The 13,370-nt window shown below is 44.2% G+C and overlaps 1 protein-coding gene across 1 annotated transcript in view; it reads right to left on the bottom strand.

The window, feature by feature from the left end:
* PTPRJ (protein tyrosine phosphatase receptor type J) overlaps positions 1-13,370 on the bottom strand; it is a 174,269-nt gene that overhangs the window by 127,377 nt on the left and 33,522 nt on the right. The gene's annotated exons all lie outside the window — the stretch shown is intronic.

Genomic DNA, 13,370 nt, shown 5'->3' with positions numbered 1-13,370 from the left:
TGAAAATTGGTCTGTTTTACATTTAAGTATCCAGAACTTTTAACATTATCATCTTTATCTATTTCCAGTCAGCATATAATCAAGATGACATGTCTTTCTCTTCTCCTCCCCTTCTTTCCGGGAGTATCTCTTCAGACTTCTTCATTAGCCCATGGGCAAGTCAGATGTTCCGTATGGAAGGGAAAGACAGGAGGAAATTAAATTAGAACTACGCATTTTTCTTCTTTCTTTCTTAAGGTCTTGCCTCAGAACATGTGTGTTTTTAAAAGGCTAATAGTACTGACTAGCCATAGCAAGCTATCTGCTTCCTAGGTCCCCTGGAAGAAGGGACAACATCATTCTATCAATATGGAGGAAACCCTCAAATCCCACACCTAGAGTTTGGTTCCAATAATTGCAAACGAGGCTCTGAAATAAACCCTGTATTGTTTTAAAAAAAAAAAAAAGCCCAGGATATGCAGAAATATGGCCCTAGCATCCTCCTGAATTTTAGAAATTTCTTATGAAAATAAACAAACCTAGAAGGGATCTTAGAGGTCACAGACAGGATCAAAGATTTAAAACCAAGAAAATAGCATACGTAGCCATGACAACAGCAACAATGTGAACAAAAAGGAAAAAACTGATATAATTCATTCTAATGACCAAGCTATCAACAAGGGAAAGATGAGAAAATTCACGCTATTCCTTTCATTAAAGAGACAGTATACTACAGGTGCAGAACACTGCATATACTGTCTGACTCAAACGTTATGTTGGTATGTTTTACAGAATCTTTTTTTTTCCTTTATCATTTTTTGTTACAAGGGATGCCTTGCTGGGGAGAAACGGATTCAGAAATGGAGATGTTGCAAGAACAAAGATATCAATCATTTTTAAATGTCTTGGATTAATTGGATTAATTTAAATGTCCTGTATTTGCTATATAAACTTATCTAAGTACATACAGAAAGCATTTCTGGGCCCCATCCAGTCTCTCCCCCCAGGAAATAAAAGATTCTCCAAAGCAAGAACTATTTTTTCTCATTTGTGTCCTCATCACTGAGCAAATACCAGTCACTTACTAACACTAGCTGAACTGGATTAGCCGGCTGTCATACAAGGTACCATTAAGAATGAATCCAAGATATATAGGCAACAACTTGATAGAACTCATCATCTGAAAACAGATAATACTCCCCAACTCCATAAGACATGGTGCTGACTGATTAAGAAATTAAATGGCGAAGGCTGGGTTTTAGCCGATTGCTTCCTCACAAGTTCCAATACTCATAGATTCTCTGAATTGGTAACTTCAACTATGTTTATCTCCATTAGTTAGTCTTAAAACTCCTTTGCATTTCAAGGAAATTCAACCCACATCCTCAAGTCAAAAATCAAAGAGCAGGTACCTGAGCAGAGTATAAGTTCTTATAGGAAAAGACTACTCCCTGTAGTAAGTATACCATGTGCACTTCAATAAATGTTCTTTGAATTACAGTAAAGGGGGAATTCTTAGCCAAGAGTCTGTAGGTACATTTCAGGGGATCTGTGAAACTGAATGGGAAAAAATTACATTTTTATTTCAATAGAATGTTTCTTTGGTAATCATATGTCTTTTATGCACTTAAAATCATTCTCATAAGGAGTAGTCCATAGGTCTCACCAGACTGCCCAGGGGTCCACTGATTAGATCGCCAAACAGTGCTACGGCCCTGAGATGCAGTTCATGCAAATATCATTAGCGTGTACTAGGTGGCACACTGGCTGGACCTGGGGTCAGGGAGACTTGAGTTCAAATCCAGCCTCAGACACTCCCTACCTGTGTGACCCTGGGCAAGCCACTTCCCCTCTGTCCCCCAGTTTCCTCACTGCAAAATAAGGATAAAAACAGCACCTACCTCCCAAGGTTGTCGTGAGGCTCAAATGAGAACGTTTGTAAAGTGTTCAACAAAGTGCCTGCTGGTACACAGTAGGTGCTATATAAATGTTTATTCTCTTCCCTTTCCCTCTACTTATCCCATGACCCAAATGAGGCATCCAAAGAAGGCTGTAACTCACAAGTCATCTGCCCAAGGTCACACAGCCAGTAATGGGGCACGGCCTGAACTTGAATGCGGAGCTTTCTCAATTCTTGCCGCCTTGCCAACCTGCCTACCATGGAGCAGTATCGATGGCCTCTCAAATTTCACGCTCGGGTTGGAGAGAGAAAGCCAACGTACGTCAAATAACAGAGAACAGCCAAGGGCAGAATGGTGGCACTGATGATTACTGTAGAGGAGGGGGGAGGTTAGAGCTCCGCGCTTTGCAAATATTATCTCATTTGATCCTCACAATAACACTGGCAGGTAGGTGTTACCATTATCCCCATTTTACCACTGGGGAAACTGAGGCAGACAGGTTAAATGACTTGTCCAGGGTCACCCTGCTAATAAGTGTCTGAGGTCACATTTGAACTCTCGCTCTTGCTCACAGGACCATGTAGCAGTAGCCTCCTTTGAGAGGCTGAACATCCAGGAGCAGTAAAATGATGGCCTGGCTGTGGTTTGACTAGGGCAAAGAATATCTCTGGACACTACATTTTAGAAATGACATTGATAAGATCAAGAGCATGGAGACAAGGTCAACAAGGATGGCTGAAGGGCCTCCAGTTCCTGCCGCAAGTGAATCAGCTGAAGCAAATGGGAAATTATTTTAGCCTAGAGGAAAGAAGACATGGGGTTCATGACGTCACGACTGCCACACGGAGGAGGAACAATGCCCAGCTTGGCCTCCCAGGGCACCTCAATGGGCTGCTGCCACGAGGCCAGTTCTGCTGGATGTTAGGAAAAGCTTCCTAATAACGAGAGCTCTCCAAAAGGACAATGGGCTCCTGTAGCAAGCAAAAGCTGGACTTACTTCTAGTCAGGGATGATGATAATAGTCAGAACTGCAAGAAATGCTTTATATAAGTTACCTCATCAGATCCGCACAACAACCCAGGGACCGAAGTGTTGCTATTACCCACATTTTACAGATGAGAAAAACGAGGCTGAGAGCTGGTAAGCAACTTGCCTGGTGTCACACAGCAAGAGAGTGTCAGAGACAGCATTCTTGTCAAGGTATAAATTTAACTTCATGGTCTCTGTGGTCCCTCCCATCCCTAAGGTCCTGTGACTTCTGAGAAGGGGAAGGAATGTCACTTGGGGCCAAAGTTGCTTCCACAGAGAACCTTAAAGCTGAGCTGGACAGATGGGAGCATATTTCAATGGGCAGAGAAAGGGGGCTCCTCCAAATCCTATCTCCTCATCCTTCAGGATGGGGAGAGGAGATACAGAGACAGAAAGAAAGAGAAACAGAGAAGGGAGGCAGACATAGACACAGAGAGACAGGGAGACAGATACATAGAGACAGAGAAACAGAGTCTCTCCAAGCTTGAAGCAAAAAGAAGAGGCTTCCAAGTCCCACACTTCACTTAAAGCAAACAGCCTCTAAACCCTGCTGGGTCTGTCAGTCAGGAAGTCCTCAGCTGAGTACAGGAATGGGTTCTTAACTTTTTTAAGTGTCACTGACACCTTGAGAAGTCTGATAAAGCCTTTGGACCCTTACTCAGGATGTCTTTAAATGCATAAAGTAAAATATATGATAATACAAAGGAAATCAACTATACTGAAATATAGTTAAAATATTAAAAGCTCCAAGTCCCTAGATTCCCTGAAAATCAATGCACGGACCCCTTGGAGGATCTATCGGTCCCAAGGCAAGATCCTCTACTCTAGACCAATCCCTCATTTTACAGATAAAAAAACTGAGGCCCAGAGAAGTCAAGTGACTGTAACCAAATTCACATAGGTAGGTAAGTGGCAAAGACTGGATTTGAACCCAGATCCTCTGACTTTAAACAGGAGTGCTCCTTCCACTGTCCTAAGCTGCCTCCCTTCTATGATGTTTCCTAAACTAATCAGCATGCCAACTGATTTATACTAGTTTAAATATTTTTCATCACACACACACACACACACACACACACACACACACACACACACACACACACACACACACAAAGACAAACACACACTGCTAAATTCACTCCAAAACTTCAGTTACTTGGAACACAAAACTAACACCTACAGACAAAGCTCTTGGGGCCCTGGAGAAGGGGGGGATGGGGAATACTGAAAGGATTAAATGAGCACCAACAAAATTTTCTAACACTGAGGGGCTAAACTAGAAAGCCTCTGAGGTCCTTTCCAATTGCAGACCTTTAATCCTAAAATCTGGTCTCCACCCCGGCTCCCCCATCCACCTACCACCAAACGAGATTTTGCATATTATATAAACTCTGGATGGCTTCTAGTAGAAGGCCCCATTCACACTTACCAATGGTATCCCCACCCATCCTCACCTACATCCTCCTACTTGCCTCCTCTGGACTCTGCCAACAGCACGTAGGGATCCGAGTTTTCAGATCCAGAAAGGACCTCAAGGGTTACCTGATCCACGCTCAAGGACACTTCAGGCAGGCAAGGTATTGCTATGTCTATTTTTAAATGAAATAGATACAAAGAATTCCAAGAAGACTTTTTTTTTTAAATGAAGAGTACTTAACCATTTAAGGCCATCTTTTACATGATCTATATTTCTACTTGTAGGATTTTTTTAAAATTGTATTACTAACTTGTTTTTCCATCTCTAATTTCCAAATAGACTAGAACCCCACTCCATCACTAAACAGCTCAGGAAAAAGACCATTACAATGACTTTGCTCAGCAATGTATACGACACCGTCTCTAAGGCCCTTCTCCACCAAGAGTTAATGGACATATTCAGAGCTGGAAGGGGCTTTAGGGGTTCACCGAGTCCAGGGGTTCTGAATCTTTTTACATCACAGATCTATCTGGTTACAGTCTAGTGAAGCCTATGGACCCCTCCTCAGAATCATGTTTTGAAATGCATAAAAGACATATAGGATTACAAAGAAAGCCAATTATATTGAAATAAAGAAATCATTTTTCCCACTCAAAACCACAGACCCCCTGAAGCTCATCGAGAATGCTCAGTTTGGTCCAATTCTCTCCCTTTAGAGATGAGAAAACTGAGGCCCACAGAGAGGGAGTCACTTAACCAAGACCCGCTTAGTTTTGAATGGATTTGAAATGCAGTCAGTCCAATCAGTCAAAATGGGGGCTCTTCGCACTGAACCAACCAATCAATAGGCATTTATCACACTCTCACTTTGTGATAGGTAGAGACCCAGAGAGCCATCACTTAGGAACAAAGGCTCATGAATTCAACAGCCCTACAACCCTAACCCTAAGTCCAACAAGCTCGTGCTACAAAGAGCATAAGGATACACACTTTGGCCATTGTAGCTAGCTGCTAGTGAAACGAAACAGGCAAAGCTCCATTCAAAAACCAAAACCCTCTTGGTGGACACCCCACCTTACCTGGCCTTATTTTCTCTCTTATTCTGGAGCTCTATATCACCACACTGGAGTGTTATGAGATGGATTTAAAGCCTGAAGGGACCTTTCCCAGTTTCCTCCTGGATAACAAGAGAGGCAGAATTAGCTGGTAGCCGAAGTTCCACCTAGCTTGAAAACCCATGATCCTCTGATACAGCCCTGCTCCTTCATTTTATAGAAGAAATTTGGGTTCAGAGAGGCTAAATAAATGACTTGTCCAAGGTCACATTCAGTAGCAAAGCTGTGGGTCACAAGGTACCTACCCACAGTCTCATCCACAAAATAGCTAACAGGAGCAACTAGGCGGCACAGTGGATAAAGCACCAGCCCTGGATTCAGGAGTTCAAACCCAACCTCAGACACATAACACTTACTAGCTGTGTGACCCTGGGCAAGTCACTTAACCCCCACTGCTCAACCAAAAAAAAAAAAAAAACACAATATAGCTAACACTCCATGACGCAGGCGGCATGGAATAAACTTTGGGCTTTAGTCAAGACATCCAAGTTCAAATTCAGATTCTGCTACTCCTTTTCTGGAACTCACTTTGTTCATCTGAAATATTGGAGGGAGAAAGTGAAGGGTGGAGTGGATACTCTCTAAGCATTCCATCTAAACCTAAATCTACGATACTTCAAAGTCACCTGGTCCAACCTCCCCCCATCCAACCCAGGGGCAACCTTACTCCAAAGTCTCTGACTCATGGTCACCTCTGACTACTGATTGATCCAGCAGACAGAAAGGTTAAGGGACAGCCCCAAGGAAAAAGGGGAAAGAGAGGAGGAAGAGAAAGAAAGATGCTGAAGGGAGTCAAATCAGGGGCAGCTAGGTGGCGCAGTGGATAGAGCACCGGCCCTGAAGTCAGGAGGACCTGAGTTCAAATCCTGCCTCAGACCAAACACTTGACACTTAAGAGCTGTGTGACCCTGGGCAAGTCACTTAACCCCAACTGCCTAAAAGCAAAAAAAAAAAAAAGGGAGTCAAATCAGGCAGCATCGAGTTCTGGCAGGTCTGGATAGGCCAGGGGCTGGAGTAAGGGATGACACCTTGGGCTTCACCTGTCAGTCCCTGATGTCCTCTCACCACTGGTTGGCTCAGCTGGGACTCGGCCCCAGCTCTGTTTCCAGCATGCAGGCTGATGCGTCTGGCAAAAGAAAAGCCCACAATTCCAAGCAGGGAGGGAATTTGCGATCCCGACAGAGCAAGAGCTATCATACAGGTCCTGGAATAAAGATGCAGGAGGAAAGAGAACAGAAAGCTAGCCAGGAAGGCAGCAGGGCAAAGGGCACTACCCCCGCCCATCCCTCAGTGCTTTGTTCAGTGTGTGTCACCTGGGGCAGCAGGAAGGGTGGTGGGTGCAGAACCACTTACTACCAATCTTTGGGCAAGTCACTCCCCCACTCCAGGCCTCCATTTTCTATTCCATAAAACAAGAAGACGGGATTAGGTTGGCACAAAATATTCCATTCTCCAGACTCTGGGCATTTTCCCTGGCCATCCCCCAGGCCTAAAATGCTTTCTCCTCAACTCCAAATTGTGGCTTCTCTGGCTTCCTTCAAGTCCCAGCTAAAATCTCCCCTTCTAGAAAGACTTTTCCTAATCCCCCTTAATGCTAGTGTCTTTCTTTTGTGGTTTTATCTTGTATATACCTTGTCTGAACATAGTTGTTTGCATGCTATCTCTCCCATTAGTTTTTTGAGAACAGAGACTGCCTTGGGCCTTTCTTTGTATTCCCAGCACTTAGCACAATGCCTAGAACACAGTAGGCACTTTAAATGCTTGTCAACTCAACTCAGAGGTCTTGAAGCAGATGCTGGGTGGATTTCATTGATGTGTGGGTGGGACTAGACAGTTGAGTGCTGAGAATCCCTCACAAATCTCACATTCTCTGATTCTGTGGCTCCCTGATCTCAAAGGCTGAAAAGCCTTTGATTCTCTAACAGGTCCACATACCCAAGATCTCACCTCTACAGGGCCTTCTAAATGAGAATGGACCAAAGCCCACACCTGCTTTCTCATTCCAGTCCATGTCTTTGCTCATATTTTTCATTAGTGATCTCTATGGTGCCTTTCAATGTTAACATTAGATAATCCTTTGATCTACCCAATACACTAGAGGCCCTCTTCTGGCTCTTTTCATATTCTGTGGGCAACAGTGCAGTGCCTGCTGAATCTGAGTTGGAAGGAACCTCTCTAGGAAGACATCGAGTCCTACCCATGCCTAAAAAAGAATCCGCACTTCAACAAACTTGACAAGTGGCCAGCCTAGAGCCCTAGTGCAAAAGGTCTCCAGTAAAGAGAAAGCCTCCAGCTGTCAGGGCAGCTCACTCCACTGTGGGACAGCTCTGCTGGGCAGCAGCCCACTTCACTGTGGGACAGCTCTGATGGACAGCAGCCCACTCCACTGAGAGGTGGTTCTGATGGACAGCAGCTCATTCCACTGTGGGACAGCTTTTCTTGACATCAAACCAAGATATGCTTCCTTGCAATTTCCAGATTCTGGCTCCTGGGTCAGCCCTCTGGGGCCAAGCCAGAGGATAAGCCCTCTAAGGCACAAGAGCCCTCAGTCATCACTCACGTTTTTTATGCTGGAGGTCTGAAGAGCACTTTTTTTACAAGCACCATTTGGGACAACCCCCTGTACATCTTGCCCTTGCCCTTTGGGCCACCTTCAATTGATCCAGTGGCACCCTGTCCAAGGCAGCCATGGAACATTGGCAGACTGTTGGGGTTCAAATGATGGGCTTTGGGAGAGCACCGAGAGCACATCATGACCTCCCAAATGCCTTCCAACCCCACCACCTCCACTTGGCAGGATGGAGCTATGGAAAGAATACTGAATTCAGAGTCAAAGAACCCTGGTTCCAATCCCAACTCTGCCATTTTACTGTTTGACCTGCAACAAGTCAGTTAATGTCTCTAGCCTCAGTCTCCTCCTCTGAGAATCTCCCTCTTCCTTCAAAGCACAACTCAAGAGCCACCTCCTCCAGGAAGGCCCTCCAGATACCCCTAGTTGCTAGCATTGTCTGTCTGGGTAGATTATCTCACATGGCTTGTATTTCCTTACAGCTGCACATATTATATTCCCCACTTGGGCCCTTTAATAGAATATTAAGATCTTCAAGGGACAGGACTGTTTCATTTTTTACTTTGTCTTCTCCAAAGCCCAACACAATGCTTTGGACCCAGGAGGCAGCTAATAAATATCTGCTGAACGGAATCTTTCAAATAAAGGGGCTGGACTTTGGAAAGACAACTAATTCTGGTATCAGGTGACCTGGACTCAAACCCCAGTTCTGAAGCTCACTGTGTGGGACCTGGGGGGAATCACTGCATGTCTCTGGACCTCAGTTTCCTCATTTGCAAAATGAGGCAGTTGAGCTAGATCCTTTCCAGATTCAGAGCTATGATCTGACAAACTCAGATGACCTCTAAAGGGCTCTAAATCTACAGTCATGAGGGAACAGAGTTCCCAGGAAGACAAGATAATAGAATTCCATTCATCTGAACAAAATGGAATTTCTAAGGTCATAACATCATAGATTTAGAACTGGAAGGAACCTCAGGAATCATATAGTTCGAGACCTTGGAAACGTTTTACAGACAAAGAAAGTGAGAACCAGAGGGGGGCATGACTTTGAATCAAAGAAGAAGATATAGAGCTGGGGAGGCTTTAGACATCTAATCCAGCCCCTTCACTTTTAACAATGGGGAAACTGAGTCTAGTAAAGGATAAATGATATGCCCAAGGTCATGCAAGTGTTCAGTAGCACAGCCATTATTCCAGCCCAGGTCCTCTGACTATGAACCCAGGATTCTTTCCACAGGAATCCTGGAATGCTTCTACCATCCAACTAGCTCTTGGTAACAAAGACAACTCAAAAACTTCAGAAACGTCTGCATTTGCCTCCCCAGTTTTGACATCTGCCTACCTAATCACCAGCAGTAAGCGAAAGACAGTGGGTGGGACTAACTAAGAAAATCACATTTATTGTCTTTGGATATTTAATCATTGGTGACATTCAGAGTCCACTGACTTCCAGGTCCAGAACACAAAAGAAGCTGCAAAAGGTACAAGCAGCAATTCTTGCTGCCCCGGCTGGCTCTGGGTGTCTGAGGATCGTCACCCAAACGTTTTACGTGCCTGCCAAGACACAGAGATCTCAGAAATGGAGAGCTGTCTCATAAGCCAACTTGGCGCCTCGTTCTGGGCTTCTATGCCTTATCTCCAATCCACAGTTCCTTTTTCCTTTAACAAAAATACTCCTCTTTTAAACAATATGCGATGTCGGGCACCAGGGGGTTCAAGTCACCAAACACAAAATCTATGGCTCTCTTTCTGCTCCCATTTCACATACAAACACCACCAGAGCCCTATCACCAGGGAGCCAGGATGGGGCTACACCTTTGCAAAGACTTCTTTCACTTCACTTGAGTGAATTTTTTTTTAAAGCAAGCCAATCTATTATTCTTAAATTAACCATATTTTCTTTTCTGAATAAAAAAAGGCTTTTAAACCTAGTAAGAAGAAATCATAGCAGAACTCTGGGCATTTGAACAAAATGGAATTTCTGAGATTCTCGGGCCTTTTGAAAGTTTCCAAAGATGTTTATTTACCTAGAAAGTGAATGGGGGCCCCTGGCAAGGCCTGCAGCCGCTCCTGGCCCAGCCACTGACTTCCAACCTGGGTAGATGGATTATTATTTCTGGGCTGCTGCTGGCCAGGCCACAGAAGTTGATAAGGCCCCTTCCTGAACAATTCTTAAGCACCATTCCATAATCCTCTCTCCATTCCCACAAGGGATCCTGAAAGGGGCTTGGCCGCTGGAGGGCTTGAGGGTGGAGGGAGCCAGGAGAAAAAGATTACCCTGGTAAATATCCATGCAAGCGGAATCTGATAAAAGGAAGCAATGGTGAGGAGAAAGGTTTCCTTTTCATTAGGACAAGCCTCCAAGTGTAAAGACTGCTGCTCTTCCTAAGATCAGAGCTTTAGAGTTGGAAGGGACTCATGGAGGTCTTTGAGGTCAGCCCCCAGTTTTACAGATAAGGAAACTAAGGCACAGAGATGTAAGTGACTTGCCCAGGATTTATACAGCTAGTAAGAGTGAGAGGCAGGATTTGAACCCATGCCTTCTTGACTCCATCATACCACGATGGCTCTCTACTGGACAGCTACTACAAGAATAGTTAATAGTAATAGTAACAGTAACAGTGATAACTGACATTTAAATAGCACTTGCAACTTGCAAAGAACTTTATATATCATTTGACCATCATAACAACCCTGCATTTGGGCTCCCTGGATGCTGGGTTATTGCCTTTCTTGCCTGTTCTTCATTCAAACTCCAATTAGTAAATTCCTTGAGTGCAAGAGTACTGCATTTGGAGCTCCAAAATTTCTGGGTTCAAATCATGGCTTTGCTACTTATTACTTCTATGGCCTCTGGCAAGATACCTTAACAATATAAAGTAATAATAAAGGCAGCAGGGATGTCGTGGATAAGAATTGGCCTCTGAGGCAGAAAGCCTTGGGTTCAAGACTGCCTTCTGATACATGCCAGAGGTGTGGACCCTTCGTTAATCATAACTTCTCAGTGACCTCTAACTCAATGAAACAAATTAAAGAAAAGGTGCTGGACCTCCAGTGGGAGAGGGGGAGAAGGCACCCCCCATAGCTCTGAAGTCACAGGTCCCCTGACTACAAAAATCTAAAAAAAATGATAGCTGACGCTGATTATGTGTTTAAAGTTTAGCGCTTGACATCATTATCCCACCTGATCCCTACAATAATGCTGTCCAGTAGTCCTGCAGTTATTAGCCCATTTTTACAGATGAGGAAACTGAGGCTCTGAGAGGTGAACTTGCCCAAAGCCACACAGCATCTCCAAAGTCCAGGTCTTCCTGACTCCAAGACCAGCATTCTAGCCTCTACATCTAGGCAAGTCTCCCAAACTCTCAGACTCAGTTTCCTCACTTGTAAAAGGAATATAACACCTGAATAATCACAACGATCAGTAAAAGGAACATAGCACCTGTACAATCACAACAATCATCATGATTATTGTGATGACTCAATGTAATAATGCATACAAAGGCTTTGCAAACCTTAAAATCCTATACTTTATACTATACTTAATGATTGTAACATCACAATAGTGTATCTATCCAGAAGAACAAAGGAAAATCCGATTTCTGGAGGAGCAGCTTGAACTTCTCATATCCTGGAGCAAATGACCTTAAACAGATCATTTTCCCTCTCTGGGCTTCAGTTAGCCCAGCTGAAAGTAGAGGGTTAGACTACGTCTCTTCTTTCATTGTAGAATTAGAAAAGTGTGACTGAGGCTGCTTTGGGAAAAGGAGGGCTTTCCCTTCAAAGCTCCCCTTGGGGGACCCAAAGAAATGCCCGAGTGAAGACTAAAGTTAATTTACTTATTACTTCTAAGAACACAAGCCAATGAATGAAATGTGCTGTCATTCAAGACAATCAAAAGTAATTTCCCAAAGGACAACTCAGATACTTACTAGCCGTGTGACTCTGGGCAAGTCATTTCATTCTGTGTGCCTCCATTTCCTCATCTATAAAACAATCTAGAGAAAGAAACAGCAGACCTCTCCAGTATCTCTGCCAAGAAAACCTTAAATGCCATCACAAAGAGTCAGAAACAACTGAAAAATGACCAAAACTCCCCATCCCTTCATCTTACTCCCTAGAAACTCATCATCTTTCCAGAATGTATCAGCTTTGGTACTCACACCTCTTCAGTATCCTCAGTACCCTCTATACCCCCTCCCCCCCACACACACACACACCCTCGGGAGGGCCAAAGGCCAGAGCAAAGAGCTCCTCCCAATGTCTCCATTTAAAGAGGGCTCCCAGACCAGCCAATTCTTCATCTCCCACATACCCTGCGGGCTGGGAGCCCCAGGGCTCTTTCTTCCTCCTCCCCTTTCTTTCATGTGTTATCTTCCCCCTTCAATTGTAAGCTCCTAGAAGGTAGGGATTGTCTTTTTCTTATTTATATCCTTAGCACAGTGCATGGCACATAGTAGGCACTTAACTTTTATTGACAGACTATCCTAGAATTACTGGTGAGCTCGCTTCATCTATTCAATCAGTCACTCATTCAACCACCATTTGTTAAATACCCAGTATATACAAAGCTCTGTGCCAGGTGATGGGGAAGATGGAAACAAAAGAAGGTCAAAGTGAGAAGAGACCCGCCCAAACTCTCCTCTCTTCTATCCATTCCCTATACAGTTGCCAAAATTATCTTCTTAAAGCACAGATTTAATTAAGTCACTCTCCTGCTCAGGAGAATATTCGTGATTGCCTACAGCTTCCAACTCCTCAAGTGGGCCTTAAAAACCCTTCACAACCTGACTCTGATCTACCACTTCCGGAGGTGAGGAAGAAAAGCATTCCAGGCATAGGAGACTAGCTGTGCAAAGTTAGAGGGCGGGAGATAGAAGGCTGGGTCCAGTGCCTTCCCTCTGCTGATTCTCTCCAATTGGCCCTTTGACCGCACTTGAGGACTTAGAGGGCCACAGGCTTCCTACCCCTGCTCTAGAGCTAACTTGTACCTAGTTATTAGCAGATTGTCTCCCCTATTAGCCTGGGAGCCCCTTAAGGAAAAGGATGATCTTTTACCTTTCTCTGTATCCACAGTGGTTAGCTCAGTGCCTGACACTGCTCCTAAAAGCCTGGCATAACCATTTTATTAAGTAGCCACTTAAATGTTTAACCTGCCAGTTGGTCATTGATGAACTAGTCAATCTCTAGCCTCCCATCTCTAAATCTACACTCTTGTGATTGACAAGTCAAGATACCTGGGTTCTGGTGCTATCTTAGGGGAGTCTCAACCTTTCAAACTTATTTTCTCTATTTGTAAAATGAGGCAAATATCCCCAGCCCTGTGTCAGTTTCCGAATTTCTGAAATGAAGGAATC

This window comes from Phascolarctos cinereus, unplaced genomic scaffold (assembly GCF_003287225.1).
Source record: "Phascolarctos cinereus isolate Bilbo 61053 unplaced genomic scaffold, phaCin_HiC Scaffold_9;HRSCAF=440, whole genome shotgun sequence".
Classification (NCBI taxonomy): Eukaryota; Metazoa; Chordata; class Mammalia; order Diprotodontia; family Phascolarctidae; genus Phascolarctos; species Phascolarctos cinereus.
Note: the sequence above shows the minus strand (reverse complement) of the source record. Positions and strands in the feature narration are given on the sequence as shown.